Genomic DNA, 21,026 nt, shown 5'->3' with positions numbered 1-21,026 from the left:
TCACCAGAACATTTTCAATTGCTTCCCTTCCTGTGTCGGTATCTGAAAGTGACACAAAGAAAGAAGACTTCCAGTACCCAGTTGTGCATCACAGAGGGTGTCCAGCCGGTTTAAGGTATGGAAGTCAATAGCTAATAAACGAAAGTAATGATACTGAGGATGCCAGGTTGGCTTTTTTTTTTTAAAAGATCTCAAAATTTTATGTCACTAAGTGTTTGCTAGCAGTAAAAACCATATATAAGGTATTTTGCAGTTTTTTTTAATTAATAACTGTATGGGTACTCATGTTATATAAACTTAAGGAGCAGTGATTCTGGAACAAATTAGCTGAAAAAAATTAAATGGTGTCTGTTCCCAAATGCAACTAAAATTTGAACATAGAAATTTCTAGAGCACTTTGAAACAAACTTAGGGAACTGAAGGCTCTGTGATACAAAGTGTGATCAGCAAGAGCTTTCATTGTACTCTAACTAGGGCATGTTCATTTCTGTTAGCACCTTCTGGTGCCCTCATCATATAAAGGACTGGACTTGCCCAACCTGTGCAACAGACTGGATGAATTAATTTTGTTATTTGCCAGGCAAATGTATTTCAAAGTCTTTGTGCAGCAAAGATAAAAAATTCCTTTTTTTTTAAATTTGAGAGCTTGAGAGTTGTGCAGGGTGGGGATTTTTTTTCTCTTTTTTTAAGTTTTACTAATTTTTCTTTAGAACTGTGAAGAGACATGCTTATGTTCAAAAGATTTTCCATACTGAGAAAAATTGAACTGAATTATTACTTAGTGAGATAACATTACAGTTTCATTGAATTCTTTTAAAACTTTTCCATGAGAATGATACCTGAAATTGTTTAACATGGCATTTATTTAAACTGTTTAGGCACTAATTTCTTCTCTGCTTTATGAGTGTGTTTTCCTTTTTTTTTTTTTCCTTTAGGACCAGATTCATAGCTGGTTACAATATACGTCACTAGAATTGGTGAATTGGAAAGGTCAGTGTTAGATTTAGCAAAACCTCAAGAATGAGAGCCATTTTTAAAAAAGCCTGTAATACCCTCCCTGTCCCTGAGCTCTTTCACTTGAGGAGCTTTCAGATCTATTAAAATAGACATGCATACCAGGTTATTGCCTGTAATAGGTCACCATTCACCATGGGTGACAGTGCAATCTCTTCTGCTTAGCCAGATTTGACCTAGAAACACCAAGCAGCTGAAAAAGCTGACACCTAGCTGGACCAAGACATTGTCAATGTCTCAAATACCCCTGTGGGGCACAGAGGTTTGGAGACAGTCTAGTCTGTGGGATGTTTCACCTCATTAAACTGGTCATTTTACTTCCCATTTCCAACTGGGGACATAGCATCATGCCTGATGTGAAGCGAAAGCAGCAGCTGGGCAGGGGAGGAAAGGGCAAGGGGGAAGAGAAAGATTTGTCTGCAAATCTTTTAAAACATGAACTTATTGAAATGTTGACAGCTATGTGGAAAGAGCCAAGAACAGACCAATCTTCTTCTTGAAGAAGCCAGCTGTGGCCTTCCTGGTAAGCTGTAGCATGTCTTTGTGGGGACAAAAATGTTAATGAAAGATTGTACTAAATGTGTATATGCGTGTGTATATATATATATATATATATATATATATATATATGCAATCTTTAGGATCTTGGTATTTCTGTGTTAGCTTTTATTCGTATCTATAAGATTAATTTTATTTCTATTTGCAACATTGCAAAGGGAGGGAGCAAAACCAAACCCAGAACATCTAAGACACGGCCTAAGCCAAGGCTTAGAGCAGCAATCAGATCACAATCACAGCCTGCCCCACATCACCTAGGTATGATAGCATCCCTGGCATCTGCCCTGCTTAGGATACTTGGGTCATTACAAAACACTCCTGCCAATAAAAACAAGCACCCCAGAACAGGCATCAGGTTTATCCTCATGGCTGGTGGATCATATATAGCTTATGCCAATAATTTTCCATTTCTAAATCACAGCAAATGCATACTTTTCCATTTCTAAATCACAGTGCAGAAATCACCGTAAAAGATAAAATCAGACAGGAATCTTGCAGGTGAATAATTCAGTTTCTTTAAGCATGTTTTGTAGTATTTTCTAAGCATTACTTAAATTGATTTAAGGTAATCCCAAGCAGTAAATGTGTTCTTTCTGTTCTTCAGTGAATCTGATTTGAAAGCCAGTTAGAATTAACAGGATGCTATTTTGACATGTTAGTCTTCTTTTCACTCAACTCCTGCAATCTCAATCCCCCCGAACAATTTAATCAGCTCAGGTTGCGCCTGCTTCACCTTTCCACTGCACAACTGCTATGGCTTAATGAACATGCCATTGTTGAGCAGCAAGAATGCAATCTCCGCTGCCTCTCTCCCTCCTTTTCCTTAAGTGAGCTTCACACAGCTCCCTGCTGAACCCTGGAAAGGCGACACCTCTTCTCCTGAGGCTGCAACATCAAAGGCAGGTGAGTCCAGACTGAGCTTTCCCGCTTCCATACTGGTCTCTCTCCTACTGCTGCCACTCACCCTCATCCAGGCAGCCATCCTGCTGAGGTCAGGCACCATGGCCAAAGACCTGCCCAGCAGCAGGAGAGCAAGATGGCTCCTCATCTGCTTTCGGCTACAGCACAAGCCAACCACCCCACTTCTCCAGACCTCATGTCTGTCTTTCATAAACAGACATGGTCTTTTCACTGATTTTGAGATCTGGAAAGGAATTTGAAGGAGTTATTGCTGCCAGCTATAGGCACTGCCAAAGGAGATTATTGTGTATGCATAGACTAATCCAGCTTTCAGATGATGTGGAGCTAAACTGAAAACAGACCCAGCCACATCCTTGTAGAGCTCTGGCAGGTATGTTACTTTAGCTTCTGTAATGATACCTCTGCAGGAATGCAAGCTGAAATAGAGCTTACCACAGAGACACCCTATGAAAATTCGAGCATGCCACATACAAAATTATTTGCCTGTTTGTATTTTGTAAGACTATCCATAGTACCACTGCACTATGTGTAATTAAAAAACCCAAGGGTGACCCATGATTAATGAACAGATTTGACAGCTGGAAACCTGAGATCTGATGATGGGTCTTCCAGGCTTTCTATGCAACTTGTAGCAAGTTCTTGCAGATAAACATTTCAAAACCAATGGCCTGACTTTAGCTGCTCTGATAAAGTTGATCTCATTGCCAGAGCCACTGAGTTTAGTTGCTGCATATAAGCTATGCAAAAACTGTGGGTACTCAGTAATTCTGATAATCAGGCTGCTGTTTGTCTTTTAGGTTACTAAACTGAGATATGTCTTAGCACATTTAGAAATTCATCCTGTAAACCTTGTTTCCTGTTTTGATGAAATTTGCCCTTGAGAAATCTCATATAAGCATGGAAAGCCTAGATTAATATTAAGACCAAGAATATGATTTTTTTGTCTGTGTTTAATTGCAAAATGGAGCTACAGGTATTAACCTTATTCACCAAAGGCATTAAGAAGGACATTCATTAAATTTGTATATTGCTCATCTGCTGTTTGAGGTTCTCCAAGATCAAGGACTTTTTGATCAATTGAAACTGTCCCCTGAGCCTATCCTTCACACCAATGATATCTTCTCTTCTTCTTGTTCCAAGGATTGTCTTTCAGTCTTTGAAGCCAACCTGAACATTTTCTGTCATGTTTTCAGTGTTATCATTCATGATTCTCAAAGGTAAACCAGACTGAAGACAGAGTTAAACAAGTTTGGAAGACTAAGGAGGCAGTAAAAAGAAAAACACTGATAACTGAAAAAGATAAATGAGGAAAGTTCAAAAGGCTAATTTCAAATTTCTAAGAGAAACAAAATATCAGAGAAGAAATGGTCAGAAATGAAAAATATGGAGAAAATCAAGGAGAAAAGCCCAGAACTTGTTCTGCTGTTTTGTTTTGCTTTGCTTTTTAATAGAAAATGTCATATAGCCTGGTAAAACATTTAGGATTTAAAATGGTAAAAAAAAAAATTGAAAACATGAAATAGAAAGATTATTAAAGAAAGACAAAAGAAAATGTACAGAGGGGAAGAAGAAAATGTTTACAGTAACTTGCATTGCTTTTCTAACGATAGAAATGCAAAGACTGAGAAAGTTACAATGAAAGACATCAGCCCTTATTTTTAAAGTCATGATTATTACACAGCTCAGCTGTAATAGTTTTGGGACTCCTCAACTTTTCATAGCTAAACTGAAGGTTACAATATTATAAAGCAATTGCAGCAGATTCTGTGATTACAGTGCAACAATAATTGTGCAACTTTTAAACACATCTTTAAAAATGCAGAAACTTGACATTAATATTTATTAATGCAATAATATCACTATATACTTTTAATGTTAATATTTAATACAATATTAATGCAGAAACTAAGTATTTCTCTGAGATAACACTATCTTCTGCTGTTTCAAACAAATTTCTTCCCTGAGCATATTTTAACAGTTGTCCAGATGTCACTGTTTTCTTGTCAGACTGTGCTAGACCCAGCACGAGAGACAGAGTTCATAACCAAATGACAAAGGCTTAAAATTGCCCATGAAAATGAAAAGTGGGGGTGGCTTCACAGCCAACAGTATCTGTCCTGTTCTGGTGGGGAGCTGCTCTTCCCATTCCTGGCTTTGATGACATTTCACAGAGCTAGAACAGGGTAGGAGAATAGCAGGACTCAAGCACACTCCTTGCTGGGCAGGGTCAGTGGGACTTACATTATTTTAGCAGCATGAAGGTAAGGTGCCTTTTCTCTCCTATCCTCCACCTACATTCAGCTTTCACTGGCACGTTTCCCTAAAACTCTCAGCGATCGCTGGCTAGAATGGAGGTTAGAAAACTTGCCCAATTCATTGACAGCTGTAGAACAGAGGACAACCTCAATTCACAAAGCAGCTGAGTCCTTGCTGAAATACATTCCTGCATCTAGTAATCTCTGCACAGGTTGTGGTGTTTAAGTTCATAAATATTTGCTTTTGATCAACATTTAAACATAGAGGTAGTGAACAGATCCTGGTGCTGTATTTGGTACTGAAAGGCCTGTGATATTAAATACCAGCTCCCTGCCCGTCTCTGCCCAGCTGGGAGTGTGAGATGGTTCAGGCAAAGGGACAGTTCTGTGTTACTTCAATATGGCCCATTCTCTGTGCTGCCTCCATCTACCAGTACATCACTTGTTAATGGTTGCAATACATCTTTCCTCTGACTCACCACATTTTTTCAAACGCTTTCAGTTCAGTACTGAAGGTTTCCCCTTTTTTTTTTTTTTTTTTGCCAGAGCAAACTCTGTAGAGCTAGTAAAGAAACAAATGAGAGGGAGGGAATCAGCTCCTCCAGGCTTTTGAAAAGGAATTTATTTATTTCAACTTGCAAATCACAATTCAGGTAGTATTTTTAACACCATGTCCACGCCTAATTTCTCTTCAATGCATGAGGGGCTTGGAATCTATGTGCTTTGGGAAATCTGCCTGTGTACTTGCCTTCATCTTTAGATATGAAAAACAGGATCTTAGAATTTCAGTGCCTCTTGCAGTTTCTTACAAAAATAGTGCCTCCCTACAATATGGATGCATTTTGAAGAGAATTGCACAAAATGATCACTGAAAGATTCTTAGATTCTCTCTTGTCAGGATCTTATAAATTAAACAGCAATATTAACATGCTTTTTTAGTTGCTGTGGTGTTCCTGCTGTTGGTTTATTCTGGTATGTTGATGGCTTCAATCGGACCAGCTGATTGCTTTCTGTTAGGCAACATTTCTGTAAATACTTCTGGTGTTTTACACTTATACTGCAGAAATTCAGACTGCACCTGCAACTAGCACTATGCATTTGACTCCTTCACTGATCAATTTTTCTCTGACACACACCCCTATGAGAAATCAAGTCTTTTCAATCCATCATGAGCTGCTGTAAAAACTTGCTTCATAGAATTTCACACTTTCCACTAGCGATGCTCAGAGCTGAAGAGAAAAGGCACAACAGCTCTATGGAGTACACTGCAACCAAAGACTATGCTCATAAAGTCATGGAAGAATAATCTTGCTAAGTTTCTGTGCTTTTTTAGAAAGGATCCCATTTTCAAACTTGAAGCCATAATTGTTAGGCACTTCAATAAAGTGCCTCCAGTGCTGTACCAACAGTGGGCATAGAAACTTAGATTTCCTCAGCACCTCTAAAAGTCAATCTACACTCAGTTTGGCTGCAAAAATAAGAGGCTATTTCTATTGTTAAGAAACCATTATTGAAAGATTCTTTTCCTCTTCCTCCCCTTCAACCAATCGACTATCTTTAGAAGGACAGACACCATCCATTCTGGGCACCACTGATTACCAATAGAGCAACACTGGTCCACTAATGACCTGGTCCATTAATGATGAAAATATCCTAATAATCAGCACATGGTAGCAACATAGAGGGCAGGAGCCCCATTTCTTTGCCACGTGTCCCCACACACATGCAGATCACTCGCTGCCTAATGGCACACAGGGACTGTGCTTTGTGCTGGAGCCAGAGCTCAGCACCTACCTCTCCCCTCCTTCTATTTCTGCATTTACAGCTTTTATTTAGCAAGAATTTATTGAGACTGATTGTTGATGCCTGGAGTTTTGGAGGGTAGAAATGTCAAGGACAGCAAACAAAAACAACAGCCACCACATGTCCTTGAAGAAGATCACACAAGCCTTCTGACCAGCCTCAGCAATGTGAAGCAGCCAGGACTCTAGTGTCCCTAATTAATTTGTAATGCTGTGTAAAAATGGCTGCCCTAATTTAATAGGGGAAAATCTGTAGGGGTCTGTAACTCCTACCTTTAAGTAAATTCTCAAAGTCTTAACAAGAAAGAATGAGGCTAAGATAAGACAGTTACAGTAATGATAGTTTCATAAAACTCCTTAAATCCATAAAAATTGAGAGGTCATTAAACACTTGACTTTATGTGATCTTTATAAGGGAGATCAGTATTGCTTTGAAAAAAAAATTTAAAACTGATATATGAATCACTTTATTACAAGTTAGGATAATTTTACTGTTTATTTAATCAGAAGTAAACTGAGAATAGATCACAGTTCTGAAGTAATGGAGGCTTTAATGATAGTGGTTGAGTCACTTAATGAGCAAATGAAAATTTTTGACTCACTGGAGATCAGTTTAACAGATATTAACTAACAGTTCTCCTAAGTGCTGGTTTCTGATTATTTTGAAAACCAGAGCAGTAACTAACTATACATCAGTAAAATAAGGTGCAAGAATGTAGATTCATACTTAAAAATCTCTCTGTGTGTACTTTCTTCATTTGGACAGCAATAGCTTTTCTGGAAACTTCTGTAATGGTAGTCTTCCACTACTGAAATAAATCTCAGTTGCATTTCCAATATTAAGCAATGGTATTCAGGATGTTTCAAATTAAATGGGAAGTTTTTCACATTTGTGTCGAAGAGGAGTAATATTTAGTATCTCAAGTATGTTTATACCAGCTGCCCCACTTGAGTACACAGAACCTTTTTTGTGGTAAGCTTGGCTGCAATGATGCATCCGTTACTATCAGACATCGACCAACAACTTTGATATTAAATATTTGGCAAAACCAAAACCACTCACATGGAAAACTAAGTCACACTTAACATTTTATTCATTTATCTGTTCTAAAGCATAAGCATAAGTAAATATTCCAGTTTAGACAATCCATTGGACACATTTCTTGAACATGGCAAAGTAAAAAAACCCAAAACCCTGAGCAGCAAGCCCAACACTTGCTGTCTAGAGCATCTTGGTAATTATTAGTGCTAGCTTTATCAAGTTGTCTTACACAGATGGAAATAAGGAACAATCAGCATCATATTTACTAGTATGAACAGAGGAAAAATAAGATGTCTGCAATCCAGCAGCTGGTCTGTGATCAGCCTACAACTTTACAGGTTGTGAATTGACTACTCACAGTGTGTACAGTGAGGGTGTACAAAGAACCTGCATGAGTTACTGACTTTGATGTCATTAGAATTATTTCCAAATGTTTTCAAATGTTGTCCCCTGGGGATTAGTTGCCTTGGGAATTACTTGTATTATTTACCATTATTTTCCTTACTGACACAGCATGATCTTGACTGATAGCCTTAACTGGTGCAGAGGTGGGGGTAGTGTACTTTTTGACCATCAGCCTCATACTCTGATGTAACAAAATTGCCATGATTTTAAAGATAAGTAATCCTTCCCAAGCATACAGCCAAGCTTGTGTCAAAAGGTCAACATTCATGCTATTTTGTGTCTTCAGCAGAAAAAATAAAGCTAACAGGAGTTACAAACTGATCTGCATGGTACCAAGGGGTGTGCACAGTGGCACAACATGCTGGATATGGCATCTGGACCCAAACACTACATGTAGCTCTTGACAAAACATTTCACTTTGTTCTCTTGCTATATTATATAACTGAAGTCCAAGTGGCTCATAGAGATAGGTGCATTCATAATAATAATGATGGTTATTATTATGTGGAAATACCTTGTTTCTAGAAACCATAATGTGAAAACAGAGGAAAATAAGCACGTTTTCAGCTTCTGGGGAGATTTCTGTGTGTTTATTTATAATGGGGGCAGATGCGCTTGCCATCTACTTAAATGTCTTTAAGTAGACGGCATTCTAAACTGTCCCAGATTTTAATCAAGTTTAGTGCTATCACAATTTCTATGATAAATTTCAAGGAGTGGAGGCATTGTTGCCCATAATTATTGCTCAAGTGTACTTATACTGGCTTTTTGGAGCACCAGGTTTTTCACATACTAATACCACTATTATTCATTTTATGCAGTCTTTTGTTCAGCAAAGAGATAAGAGTATTTATTATCCAGCAAAGTGGGCTAATTTTGCAATGATATGCAGAAAAACCCACTGTGAATTGTTGAACAAAAAAAGCAAACATAATGACAAATAACGGAGCATCAGTCATAAACAACACAATGTACTTGGTTTATTTTAGAACAGCAATTTTAATTCCTTCATAATTGACTTTTTAAGAAAAAAATGTACATCATCTGTTACTACCTGGGTTTTGTGCACTTTGCTCTGCAAAAACACGAGAGAATTAGGGTAAAACTGATTACTTGCTCTACTGAGTTTAAGTCTACCACTTTTTTCTTGCAATGGTGCGAAGGTAGTTGCTATTAGCCAACAGAATTGGTCTCCAAGCTATAAAGATTGATTAGGTTTTTCTCAGACTTCTGGGATAGGAACATTAAGGCATTCTGGCAGCTCTCATTATGCAAATCACTAAAATCTATCTGATCTAGACAGGAATCACACAAATTATTTTTGGACATTTAGTGACTATACTACCTCAATACAGCAAATTAATTCAAGGTTTTTGCTTTACTAGACCTTTAAAGTCCAGAGACCAAGTCCCTATGCTCAGGTGGCTGTCCCTGCCCTTGGAGACTATGCATTGGGTACAGCTGCAAGGCAGCCCTGTAAATTCATCTGAACATCCAGACTATGTAAAGAAAGGAATTTATACCATGGGTATAAATGAGTTCTCACCAGGGCTTTACACAATCCATGTCTTTCCTATGGAAAGGCTTGGAACAGTTCAGAAATCTCTTCTGCACTTGTTACAGAGTGGGTTAAAAAATCTTCTGGTGCTCATTAACATTAGTGTATGTCTAGTTTGGGAGTTTACCTGTTGTATTACTACTGCTGATCTCAAATGCAACACTTCACTGATGGCTGCTTAATTTCATGTTGTTGACAGATCTGTAAAGCACTTGGATCCCAATTTTCTTTAAGCCATGTGGACTGAAGAGGTTTTCTCTGCAATACTCAGGGAAAACAAATAACCAACTCAGTTGTGTAGATCAGTTTAAAACACCTCAGCTAAATATCACTGAAGGAAAGGGTCCTATACAGAGGGTACGGATTGAGACTTTGAGAACATATTACCCCAGCAAGTTTGTTCACACCCTTGGAATGCAGAAGGACTGTTGGTCTCTTTCCCATAAGACTTATCTCTTGAGTGGATGGTTTGGGAAAAGGGAAAGCCAGCCAGTGTGTCACTGGAGATGCTGGGGTAGGCTACTGAAGACAGCCCTAGCTGAGTTCCTATCTGAAATGAGGAAATATTTGTGTGTGTCTGAACAAACTTTTCTTTTAGGCAAAAAAACCATTATTCACATTGAAAACAGCAGCAGAAAATGCTACTGCCTCTGCCCATTCCTGGTACAAAACAAGCATCATGATCTCTTAGAAACAACCAGGAAGAAATGATGCAGGCACACATGCACACACGTATCTACACCTATGCCTGTATCTATCCTCCAACGAGCTCCTGGGTTAGTGCAAACAAACCTCACATCCCAGCAGCACTGGTAAGGGCAATGGAGGGCCTGTGCTGAGGACACCAGTTAGAGACAGCAGAGCTGCATCCAGGCAAAGGGGGACAAGCTGGAGGAAGCTGCAGCAGCAGTGCTCTTGCAAGAGCTGCTCATAAGCAAAGACAGGAAACAGAAGCCATGACAGAACAGCTTGTTTCCAACTCCTGAGATGTCCTGAATTGGTACTGAAAACGAAGGGCCAACCCTAGAAGTAAAGGCTCAAGAAACAGTGACTTCCCTAGCTGGGAGAGAGCCAGGCCATGGGGGACAAGAGGAGAAGGACTGAAACTTCTGTGTTAGAGAAACATTGCATGCTCAGTAAAGGGCAGCACCGCTGAGTTTTGCTGTGCCAGACAAAGGACCGGTGTCCTTTGGCACTGGCTGACATGTCCATTCATGGGCCTCACTGTTCAGTGCTGCCCCAAGGGTCTCTTCATGGAAAGAGCAATCTTCACAGCCTGTAGATCCCCAGGAGGTGCTGGAGCTCCTGTCACTGTCCTGTCATAGGTACCCACAGATTCACACCACAAATATCAAAAGCAGGGACTTGCAGAGATTTCTGTGGCAAAGGCCACATTTCAGACAGCTTTCCAGGCATCATCTGATTTCCTGACCACACAAACCACCTGTCTTCTTACCATTCCTGCCAACATCCATCTTACATTGATGCCATGCACTGACATATGCGGATAACACATCAACTTACTACAAATCATTCTCTTTGTGTTTGCCGCAGAATCAGAATGTTAAGGAGTTGAAGGGACCGCAAAGATCATTTAATCCCAACCCCATCGCCATGGACACAGGCACCTCCCACTAGACTAGGCTGCTCCAGGCCTTATCCATCCTGGCCTTAACACTGCCAGGGTTGGGACATCCCCAAGCACCCTGGGCAACCTGTTCCAGTGTCTTACCTCCCTCACAGTACAGAATTTCTTCCTAATATCTGACTTAAATTTCTCCTCTTGCAATTTGTATCCATATATTTAATATATTACAATTCACTGGGTTTACCTGTCGAGCTAGGATACAAATGTTTCCTCCACCTATTTTCTTCCACTAAAAACCTCTACAAGACCTAAACCATATGGTTTAAGCACATAAACTCTGAAGTATCATGGCAGGGAAGGAAAAAGCAGAAGCTTATCAGTATTTAAATACACCACGAAAAATCTCCTGTCATGCTCCCTACTAGACCTTCCTGCTTGTAGGAATTCTGTGTACAGTGCTAAACCTAACACTGATCAGAGAGAAGCTAATTACCCTACAAGAGAATGTGTCCTGTGAAGTGTCTTAGTGGGCTCAAACTAAGGAAAGCAAGCTTTGGAAGGTCTGAAGTTTCAGCCTGAGAAAGAATGTGTAAGGATAAACTCTTGTTTTGAATCTGCTGAGTATGAAAAGTTGAGCTGTGGCTTGCTCCTGTGACACTGCTCTTCTTTGTTCTCCTCCCCTCAGGTAAAAATACTGTGAGAAACAAGTTAAGCCCAAAAAGCAGTGTTCTTCTATGAACAATGTTCATACGCAACGTCAATTTCCTTCGTTACACATGTTGTGTCTGTGAACAGCTGCCCGTTCATCATCACAAAATATCAAACAACTACAGAAAACCAACGAAAGGAATACTAACTTTACTAAAGATAAATGAAACTTAAGAGTTCTGCTACATTAGCAGCAGATTAGCTGCTATTCAAAATTTAAAAAAAAAAAAAAAAAAAAGAGAGAAGCATAACCAAAGTTGTCTTTCAGTCTGCAAAAACTCCTACAAAGAAAGAGCTATAATGAGTTAAACCATTGCCAAGTCTTGAATCTCAGGCCCAAGAGAAACCTTCAGCCCAGTGAAGGAAAAGATGGAAAAAGAAAAGGCAGTGGATCAGTGCATTATTTGCCACAGTAGACAGCAGAGGCATTAGCAGAAGGAGACCATTTATGATGAAAAGCTTTTAATCTCAAAATTATTGCAAAGAAAAAAACAAAACAAAACAACAGAACAACAAAGGAAAAAACAACAAAAACCCAACCAACCAAACAAAAAAACTACCACCATCTTCTTTCTATTATGAATTCCCAGAGCACATGTGTGCCTTTAGATGTGTGAACAAATAATGTAGCCAAATTTTCATTTTGGAAATTTAAATATCCTGAAGTTGAGAACAAGGTAGATATTTGCTCTTCCACCCAAAGAGACATAAATTGTCTTTTCTCTGGATGGGCAATGATGCTCCACTTCTTGTGATCCTACTCTGCATAATATCTCCACATCCCCCCCTGAGGTCAGAACTGTTAGAAGTGATTAGACCAAAATGCTCATGGACCAAAATATGGTTGTAGCTCCCTTCTAACTCAACTTTTCTTTTCTCTGTTCCTCTTCTCTACTATAATGCTGGAATTCAGTCTGCTGCAAACCTCTAAAACAATCAATTGTCCAGGTGACGCTAGTCAGAGAAGAGAAAAACCAGAAGGCTTGAGGAGACCTGCTGTCCTGTGCCTTCTATACGTCTGTATACACATTGTATCATTCCTGCTGGAGATACAGCCAGAGTGCTTCACAATAAATACACTGGCCTGTGCTTTTAAAAGAAGCAGATGAACCAAAGGTTACAGTGTTTGTGCAGCATTCCTGGGCTGCCTTTTTATTCCTTACAGGAGTCTGGCACTACCTGTCTGACACATGCAGAGACCGGCCTTTGTGAAGAACAATTTGATCGCAGCAAAATGATTTTTTACCTTCCTGCAAAGGTTCACAGCACAAGAAGCAGCAGAGCAGTGGAGTATCATCTGTCACTCAGATTCTTTCGGGCACCTTTGAATTTGGAAGCACAGGTGATGTCTCTTCTCAGTTACTTTATACAAATGTGCATGACAGACTGAGCCCAAGGCTGAGTTACAAGCAATCATGGAAAAACCTGAAACCCAAATTTTCTACTCAAAAAAGCTGAAGAAATTGCTAGTATGCTCACATACTGTACACAACCACATACCCCTTTCCCAAACATGTTGTTTTTTATTTCCTGTATCTTAGCCTGCAACCCCCCCAAGAAGGAACAGTAAAGGGAAAAACGCGCCTGCAGCCTCTCACTAGCTCCAAAAAAGAGGCTCTCAGAGCTAGGGAGCAAACTGTGCTCAGCTCAAAAAGCAGGAATAAAACATTTAAATGGGGAACCACCACTTACAAGCTTAGGCAAACATTCTTGACCAAAACACAGAGGAAAACAGATCTGCCAGAAAAAGAGATGTTCAATGCAGCCATGCAACCTTTACCAAATCTGGTTGTCATCTACCTTGCCTAAACCAAGCCTGTCCTCAGGGCTGTATGGAGGGGGGTGATATAATTAGTTTTCAGACCATCACTGCAGATGTAACTAGCAGGGAAAGTATCCCTCCAAATCAGCCCAGACTCCTGACAGTAGTCATAAACTAGCAGCGCTGCAACTCTGTGTCTTTGAATGACTCAGGCTTTTCTTCCTTGCTGAGGGAGCTACCTACTTAAACTGACAGCAAACATTGTCATGATAATTTTCTTGCTTAGTGTGTGCTGATTCACTGCTGATGCAACAAGTGTGAGACCTGCAAGTTATTTCGAAAGCAGGCCCCTCTCAGCAGCGCTGCAAGCTCATTTTAGTAAAAAAAAAAAAAAAAAAAAAAAAAAAAAAGTGGATTTCTCTCATGAACTCTGTCTTTGAAATTCTGGCTGCCTCAGTCCCTAGGGGAAGCTTCTCTCCTTTCATGCAAAGTACATAAATTCCATTGGACAATTTAAAATGCATTAGCCATCCTGCTATGAGTAATTTGGTAATACGTATTTTGGCATTCAAATCCCTGCATTCAATTCATTTTTCTCTCTGGGACCACTTACCCTGCTATTGGAATTCTTTCAATGGATGTGTGAAGGAGCCATGTTTATGCACCATGTCTGAATCATCTATCAAGGCTTTCTTTATGGCCTACCTTTCCAGAGTGTCAACTCAGCTACCACTACCATGAATGAAATCAGAAAACTGTGTCTTGCCTCTATAAAGTGAACACAAATCATAATGCAACCCTAGGGGAAAAAAACAAATTTTAACACTCCAAACTGTCAGATCTCAAGCTTCATCTGCAGTTAATCACAAAAGCTAAAAAAAAAAAAAAAAAACAAACAAATAGTTTAGTGCAAAATGATGCCAGTTCAGGCCTTCCTTCTCCCCTTATTTTGTTCCCTTCCTGCCATTTCTCTTCCACTTTCCTTGCTATCCATAGCTCTATTGTCTCCTTGGTGTAGGCTTTAAAACCATGATGCCTTTACCTCTTGCATAGACAACTGCTGTAAAAAAGCACCAAAACTTAACTTTCCAAGACTGAAAAATCAGTCCTTATTTTTCATGATCAGTCCACCCTCCTTTGGATTTGGTTCCTGTCTCCCACAGACTACTTTGTTTGCCCTCACTGTCCCCAGTCATGCAAAACCAGCCATGCTGATGCCAACCAACACAAACTCTCCTCTAGTACAAGTCGTGAATGTCAGCAAACCAGAAATTTAGTCATGCCCAAGAATGGTATTTGCAAAGTATATCTACACAGGCAAAATTAATATAAGCGTCGTGATGCCAGCCAGCCAACTGAGACAGTGTCCCTGCTACACATTAAACCAGTTCCTCAGACAGTGCTCCTTAGTCAGCACTGTTTCATTGGAAGAGCTGTGTCACTGACTTTGCTTGTGTCCACTTCAGTAGGATGTGCCATGGTAAGGCATTATTATACAGGGAAATAATTTTTCCAGCACTTACATGACTAAGGACCATTAGCTTTGAGAAGGTGAATTTTCAGAAAAGGTGAACAGCTGGTAGAACCAGAATGCAAGTGAAGCATTTTGCAAAGAAAAGAAATCTTCTGTTTCTTCCTGTTGCTTCCCCATTTCTCTTTCCTTTCCCATGAGGCTACTGAATTTCATGGGTTTAACTCTTATACTAATACAAAGAATAAGAACTTTTTATGACATCTTTTACAAACCTTTTCCTTCGCAACACTGCTCCAGCAATTCAATTCCTGTCTTCAAGAATAAATAAGACAGAACTCGCCCCAAAATACTACTTTTCTGAAATCGGCCCTAATTTTGGTATGATTTTGTATCATCAATTTCATACTCTTAGAAAGAAAAATTAACTGCCCCACTTTCAATCCACATATAAGTGATGCAAATATGCTAAGCGGTTTGTTTTATCATCATACATTAAATTTATCTACACTAGGTAGTTTTGCTTAAATTTATTTGCAGATTGCAAACAGGTCCATGTAACTTCTTATCCCTCAATAAGTCAGACGACCAAATACCTTCACACATCTTCCAAGCAGCTCACATCTAAACAATAAAATTTCCTTTCTTTCAATTTCTACCCTCTTCTTCTCTCTGCAGTGTTATTTCCAAGTTTTTTTGTTATTACTCTTGAAACTTACAATTACAGAAAGATTTCTATGTTCTTACAAAAGCCACACTTTAATCAAAGTTTTCAAGGCAATGTTCATGCACCTCAAGGCAATAATTCCTGATGTGAATAACTCAAGAGGAGCTTCACAGTTTGGTTTAACACTTGCTTGACAAAGACATACTGTTAACACACAGCTGTACCATCCACTCAGGCTCCCAGACTCAGTGTGGTGCCATTCACTATGTCGAGGGCACTTTAGAAACTCATGTTTCTCATAAACAAAAAAGCAGCTGCTTAGCTATGGATGAAGGAAAGTCTTATCATGTCTAATGATGTCATCCTGAAACACATGGAATCATAGAACGTTAAGGATTTGGAATGGACCTTAAAGATCATCTAGCCCCAAACCCCCCTGCCATGTGGAGGGATACCTCCCACTAGACCAGGCTGCTCAAGGCCTTATCCAACCTGGCCTTGAACACTGCCAAAGTTGGGGCATCCACATCCTCCCTGCACAACTTATTCCCTTGTTCCAGCATCTCACCACCCTCACAGTAAAGTTCTTCCAAATATCTAACTTAAAATTCCCTTCGTTGAATTTGTACTATTACTACCTGTCCTTTCACTACAGTTCCTGACAAAGAGCCCCTCTCCAGCTTCCCTGTAGGACCCTTCAGATACTGGAAGGTTGCTATAAGGTCTCCATGCAACATTCTCTTCTCCAGGTTGAATAGCCCTAGCTTTCTCAGCCTGTCTTCATACGGGAAGTACTCCAGTCCTTTTATCAACTTCGTGGCCTCCTCTCGACTTGCTCCAACAGCTCCATTTCCTTCTTATGGTGGGGACACCAGAACTGTACACAGCACTCCAGCTGGGGTCTCACCAGAGAAGGGCAGAGGGGCAGAATTATCTCCCTCGCCCTGCTGGCCCCGATGCTGCTTTTGATGCAGCCCAGGTTCGACTGGCTTTCTGGCCTGCGAGCGCACACTGCCAGCTCACGTTGAGTTTGTCATCGACCATCACTCCCAAGTCTTTCAGCTCATCCTTCAGCTCTTCTGGCACGGGACTAACCTGGGGAGGGGTCGGAGCAACGACCCCTCGGGCAGGGCAGGGCAGGGCAGGGCCTGGCAGCAGGAGATGGCGGGCGGTCGGCCGGCCTCCCCTGCCGAGCAGCTCATGCGGGGGCGCAGGCTCCGCCAAGAGGCCGAACCCCAGCCCCACCAGGCCCTGTCGGCGCGGGCAGCCGCAGCCCCGGGTCCCCCGCCCGCCGTGAGCCGGGGCGGGGCGGGTGCGAGGGGCGGCGCCTCCGCGATCCCCGGGCCGCGCCGGGGGGAGGCGGCGGCGGCGGCGGATCCGGGCCCGGCGGAGGCGGAAGGGGCGGGCGGACGCGGCCCTGACTCTGCGGGACGCGCGATGCTGGTGAGTGCGGGGAGGCCGCGGCGTTGTGTCGCAGCGAGGCCCGGCCCGGCCTGGCTTGGCCCGGCAGGCGGCGAAGGCGGCGGCGCGGGGCCCGGCACTGAGTCACGCCGCGGGGAGCGGGGGAAGGGGCGGTCGGGCCCGGCCCGCCCGTCCGCCTGCCTGCCCGCCTTTCTTCTCCCGGGCGCGCTCCCGGCCCCGGAGCGCGGGGGCGGCGGTGGTGGCTGCCCGGCCCGCTCGTGGATCCGGCCCCGGAGCCGCGGGCCGCGCCGGAGCGGGGAGGCCGCGAACTGCGCACTCAGAACGCATCGCCCCCGTCGGGGTGCGGGAGCGCCCCGCTGGCTGCCCCGGCCCCGCAGGATCTGCCCGGCCGCCGGGGGGCTGCCCGCTCCCTCCCTCCCTCCGTCCGTCCTTCCCCGGCTCTCCCCCGTGACCGCGGCCCCCGCATGGCCAGGGCGCCTCTGTGGCTGCCCCAGCCTTTCCGTCCCGCCCCGACGGCTCTCAGACCTCGGGCCCGACCTCTCGCAGCCCCACAGCCCTCCCTGTGCTCCCCTCGGCCCCGGGACTGCCCACCCCAGCCTTCTCAGGCCCTGGTCGTCCCACGCCTCTGCCCTCTTTTTTCCCTATGAGCTTTTGTCCGTAACCTCAGCGGGCTCTGTTTTGGGGTGTTCACCTGCTCTCTGTCCCCCCGTCCTTTTCTGTGCTGCTTCCTTTCACCCTGTTGTATCCATCCCCATAGCCCTAGTGATACTCAGGTCTGTCTAGGAGCTTTTTAATTGTACCTAGAGAAATTCCCTAGTGCCCTCAGTACCATCGTAGCTGGGGGATATTTGCCACAGTTCATCTTTGTCACCTTCTCTAGGTTTCTCTCGCTCTCAAGGACTGTGCACCAGGCTTCCCCTTGTTGCCACCTACTGTTGTGGCCTTACCAGAGAAGGTGCCCTCTGTAACCTTTTGTTTGTCTGTTTGTGTATTTATTGTCTCTATCAAGATGACTAGTCCTGTATTATTTGTTGTTTCAAATAACCAGCTCATTTGTTTCCCAGTAACTTTGCCACTGAGAGCTAACTGTGTCCTGATTGGGATCCTTTCTCCATCCTTCTTGTTTCCTCTTGAAGTTATATTCCAGCACCGTCATTATCCCTCTGTTATCTTTCCCCTTCCAGTTTTCTTCTTCCCAGTAACCATTTCCTTCTTTGTGTTTTTTTTGCCCTTCTGATCTTACTTTCCTGTCATTAAAACCTTCCTTGTGATCTCACCTAATACTATTTTCTTTCCACATACTTCTTTCCTTTGTAGAGTCATGTGCTATCTCCCCTACTTTGTATTTAAATCTATGCCTTTGAGGAGAAAGGAATTGTACCCGAGGTTATCTGTATACTTGTGTTCTGGTTTCAGCTGGGGTAGAGTTAAACACTGAAAGGGCAGAGATGACTTACTTGTTTTACCTTATTTTGTTTTGGTCTTTTATTGACTTCCTCAGCAACCTTTCCCTTGGTATATGTGTTCGTATATAATCATATACCTCAGCCCTAATAGGCACACATACCCTGATGCTACTCAGGGAGAGAAAACTCTGTATTGGAAATCCTTTCGGCAGGACTGGGAGGAATAGTCCACAAGGGCCAGAAATACCTAGTGGCTACATGACTTGAATTAGGCCAAATAATGTTTGTAATACCATATTGTGAATTGGTACTTAGTTGATATGGAGTGTATTTGGGATGCCTCCTCTTTGGGGAAGTACTAAGATACTATATAGGTACCATGGTATGTAGTCTTTACTTACAGTGAACTGCTGTAATGTTGTGTGTTGATGGTTAGGTGTCCATGTGGCATCGGCACTTTGTGTCTCTGATGGTGACTTAACTAGAAAGAACTCTTTTCCCTCTGCTTTGTAACTTCTTGTTTTCAGTATTTGTTGTCCAACTTCTTATTTTGTGTCTTTCTTAGTTGTTTTGGTTCTTAAAATTGGATACATTTCACAGTCACCTCTTGACCACATATTTGAGGTGCAGGTGAAACACTGGGCATACTTGTCCCAGGGAGGCATGGTGAGCACATTTGATCTCGTGAGTAATTTGTACACCTAACTCTAGAATCCCAGTTCAGTGCCTTGCGTTAACAATGTCCCTGGAGGAAACTTTCCACTACCTATCCAGAGATCATGTAGAAAACAGTGTCTTAGTTTGGGCACCTAAATTAGGCATATGCATTCTGCTCCTTGGCTGATGAAATAGTGGTGCTGGTTTAGCAAAATGATTCTTCTTCCACCTTACTCCTTTGTACACTGGTTTGAACTGGCCTTAAAACTTGGGCCTGTTACTTGAACTGTCAGCATGAGAAAATCGCATTGCTTTAATTTAAATAACTTAAATTCATTTCAGCTAAATGGATGCGCACCCTTATTTGGATACTGCTTTGGGGGTGCCTGTTTTTTTGGTTTAGCTTATTCTTAGTCTTGGTGCAAGCTCCTGGATTTTAGATGTATTATTATGAAAACAATACTGAGTCCTTTGAGAAGGTTCTCAGATACTCAGCTTAAAAAGTGTCGTCCTACAACTTACATGTTAAGATCGCTGAGTACTGCTTTTCATCTGTTGTGTTTCTTAGGTAGTGCCTAGTTTTGTGTAGTTACAATTATTTCAATAGGGCCCAGCTTAATGATGAGTCATATCCCAGGTGCCAGTGGTTGCATGAATTGGGAATACCTAGAATCTTCTCTCTTGCCACTGAAGTTTGATTTTTTTTTTTAAATTAATCAAAAACCCTACGAAATTTTAGTGAATGAAACAGCTTTAAAGATGTTCCACTTGCACTTACACCACTCTCAACATCAAAAATTTGTATTATGAACATGAAGTGAGGGATTTCCTTGTAAGAGGTTGTCAGTGTGTTACCAACTCTGCTGTTGTACTTCCCGTGCTGTCCAACAGGGTCTGCATCAGAAGGAAAACAGTGCAGATGTCCCACTTGGATGGGATATCAGGAGGATGTGTGCAGGCAGTCTTAGCAGCCTGCAGGTTGATACAATCCTGCTGCACAGACCTGGAAGAAAGAAGAGTATGGAAAACTTGGCCTTGGAAGTTCTGCATGTGCTTTAGGAATGCATGATCTCATTTTGAACAGACTACTTAGGTGCTAGCATGTTTTTTAGGTTTTTTAGGTACACTAATAGAAAAATTTTAGTTACTGTGTTTTCAAGCTTATCTCCATGTAAAGAAGTGGTTCTTGGAACCAACATTTTGAGGTCTGGGTACAAATTATAATCTGTACAGTGTGCAAACTTAAACTACTATTTTTTTTGATTTGTTATGAAGACCACTGACTTTCCCTTGCTTGCTGAAGGAGAATTTTCAGTAAGAAAATGTAATGATTGGAAAATTATAGAGACATGTTGAGCTTGTCTACATGAGTAACTTGCTGTTTTATAATAAGAGTTGTAGGTTTTTCAATAGAAGAACTACTAGAACAAGAACAGATTGACTGTTCATGTTTCTACAGCACTGCAGTCCAGACCTGTTACAGACATGACTAAATGACTTGGTAATAAAATTGTTCTGAGCTCATGTGCCCTGCTGTAGTGCTGTAACTTGAAGCCTTTACTGTAACCACACAGATAGAACCTTGTCAGATTTAAACACTCGTTGCAGTATCCCAGCTTCTGGAAAGAGCACTGGTTTAGGAAATAATGTGGCCCAGTGGGTAGTTTTCTGTCAGTTTGCTTTTTACCCATAGAACCTCTTCCTGTTGCTGGCTTACCTCTTCTCATAAATGATACAAGTCAAAATCAAATACATTTTTTTTTTAACTAAACCAAACATTGATTACATTC

General features: G+C 41.7%; 1 protein-coding gene across 2 annotated transcripts in view; it reads left to right on the top strand.

Moving 5' to 3' along the window:
* Nucleotides 1-17,094: 17,094 nt before the first annotated feature.
* The window catches only part of CUL1 (cullin 1), a 53,572-nt gene continuing 49,640 nt past the window's right edge, over nucleotides 17,095-21,026 (top strand). For both annotated transcript variants that reach the window (XM_082279767.1, XM_082279766.1), the window contains exon 1: nucleotides 17,095-17,194. The gene's annotated coding sequence lies outside the window, so the exon portion shown is untranslated. The remainder of the gene's footprint in view (nucleotides 17,195-21,026) is intronic.

Source organism: Coloeus monedula (genome assembly GCF_965178545.1).
Source record: "Coloeus monedula genome assembly, chromosome: 1".
Classification (NCBI taxonomy): Eukaryota; Metazoa; Chordata; class Aves; order Passeriformes; family Corvidae; genus Coloeus; species Coloeus monedula.
The sequence above is the reverse complement of the archived record's forward strand: the minus strand, read 5'-3'. Positions and strand labels throughout refer to the sequence as shown.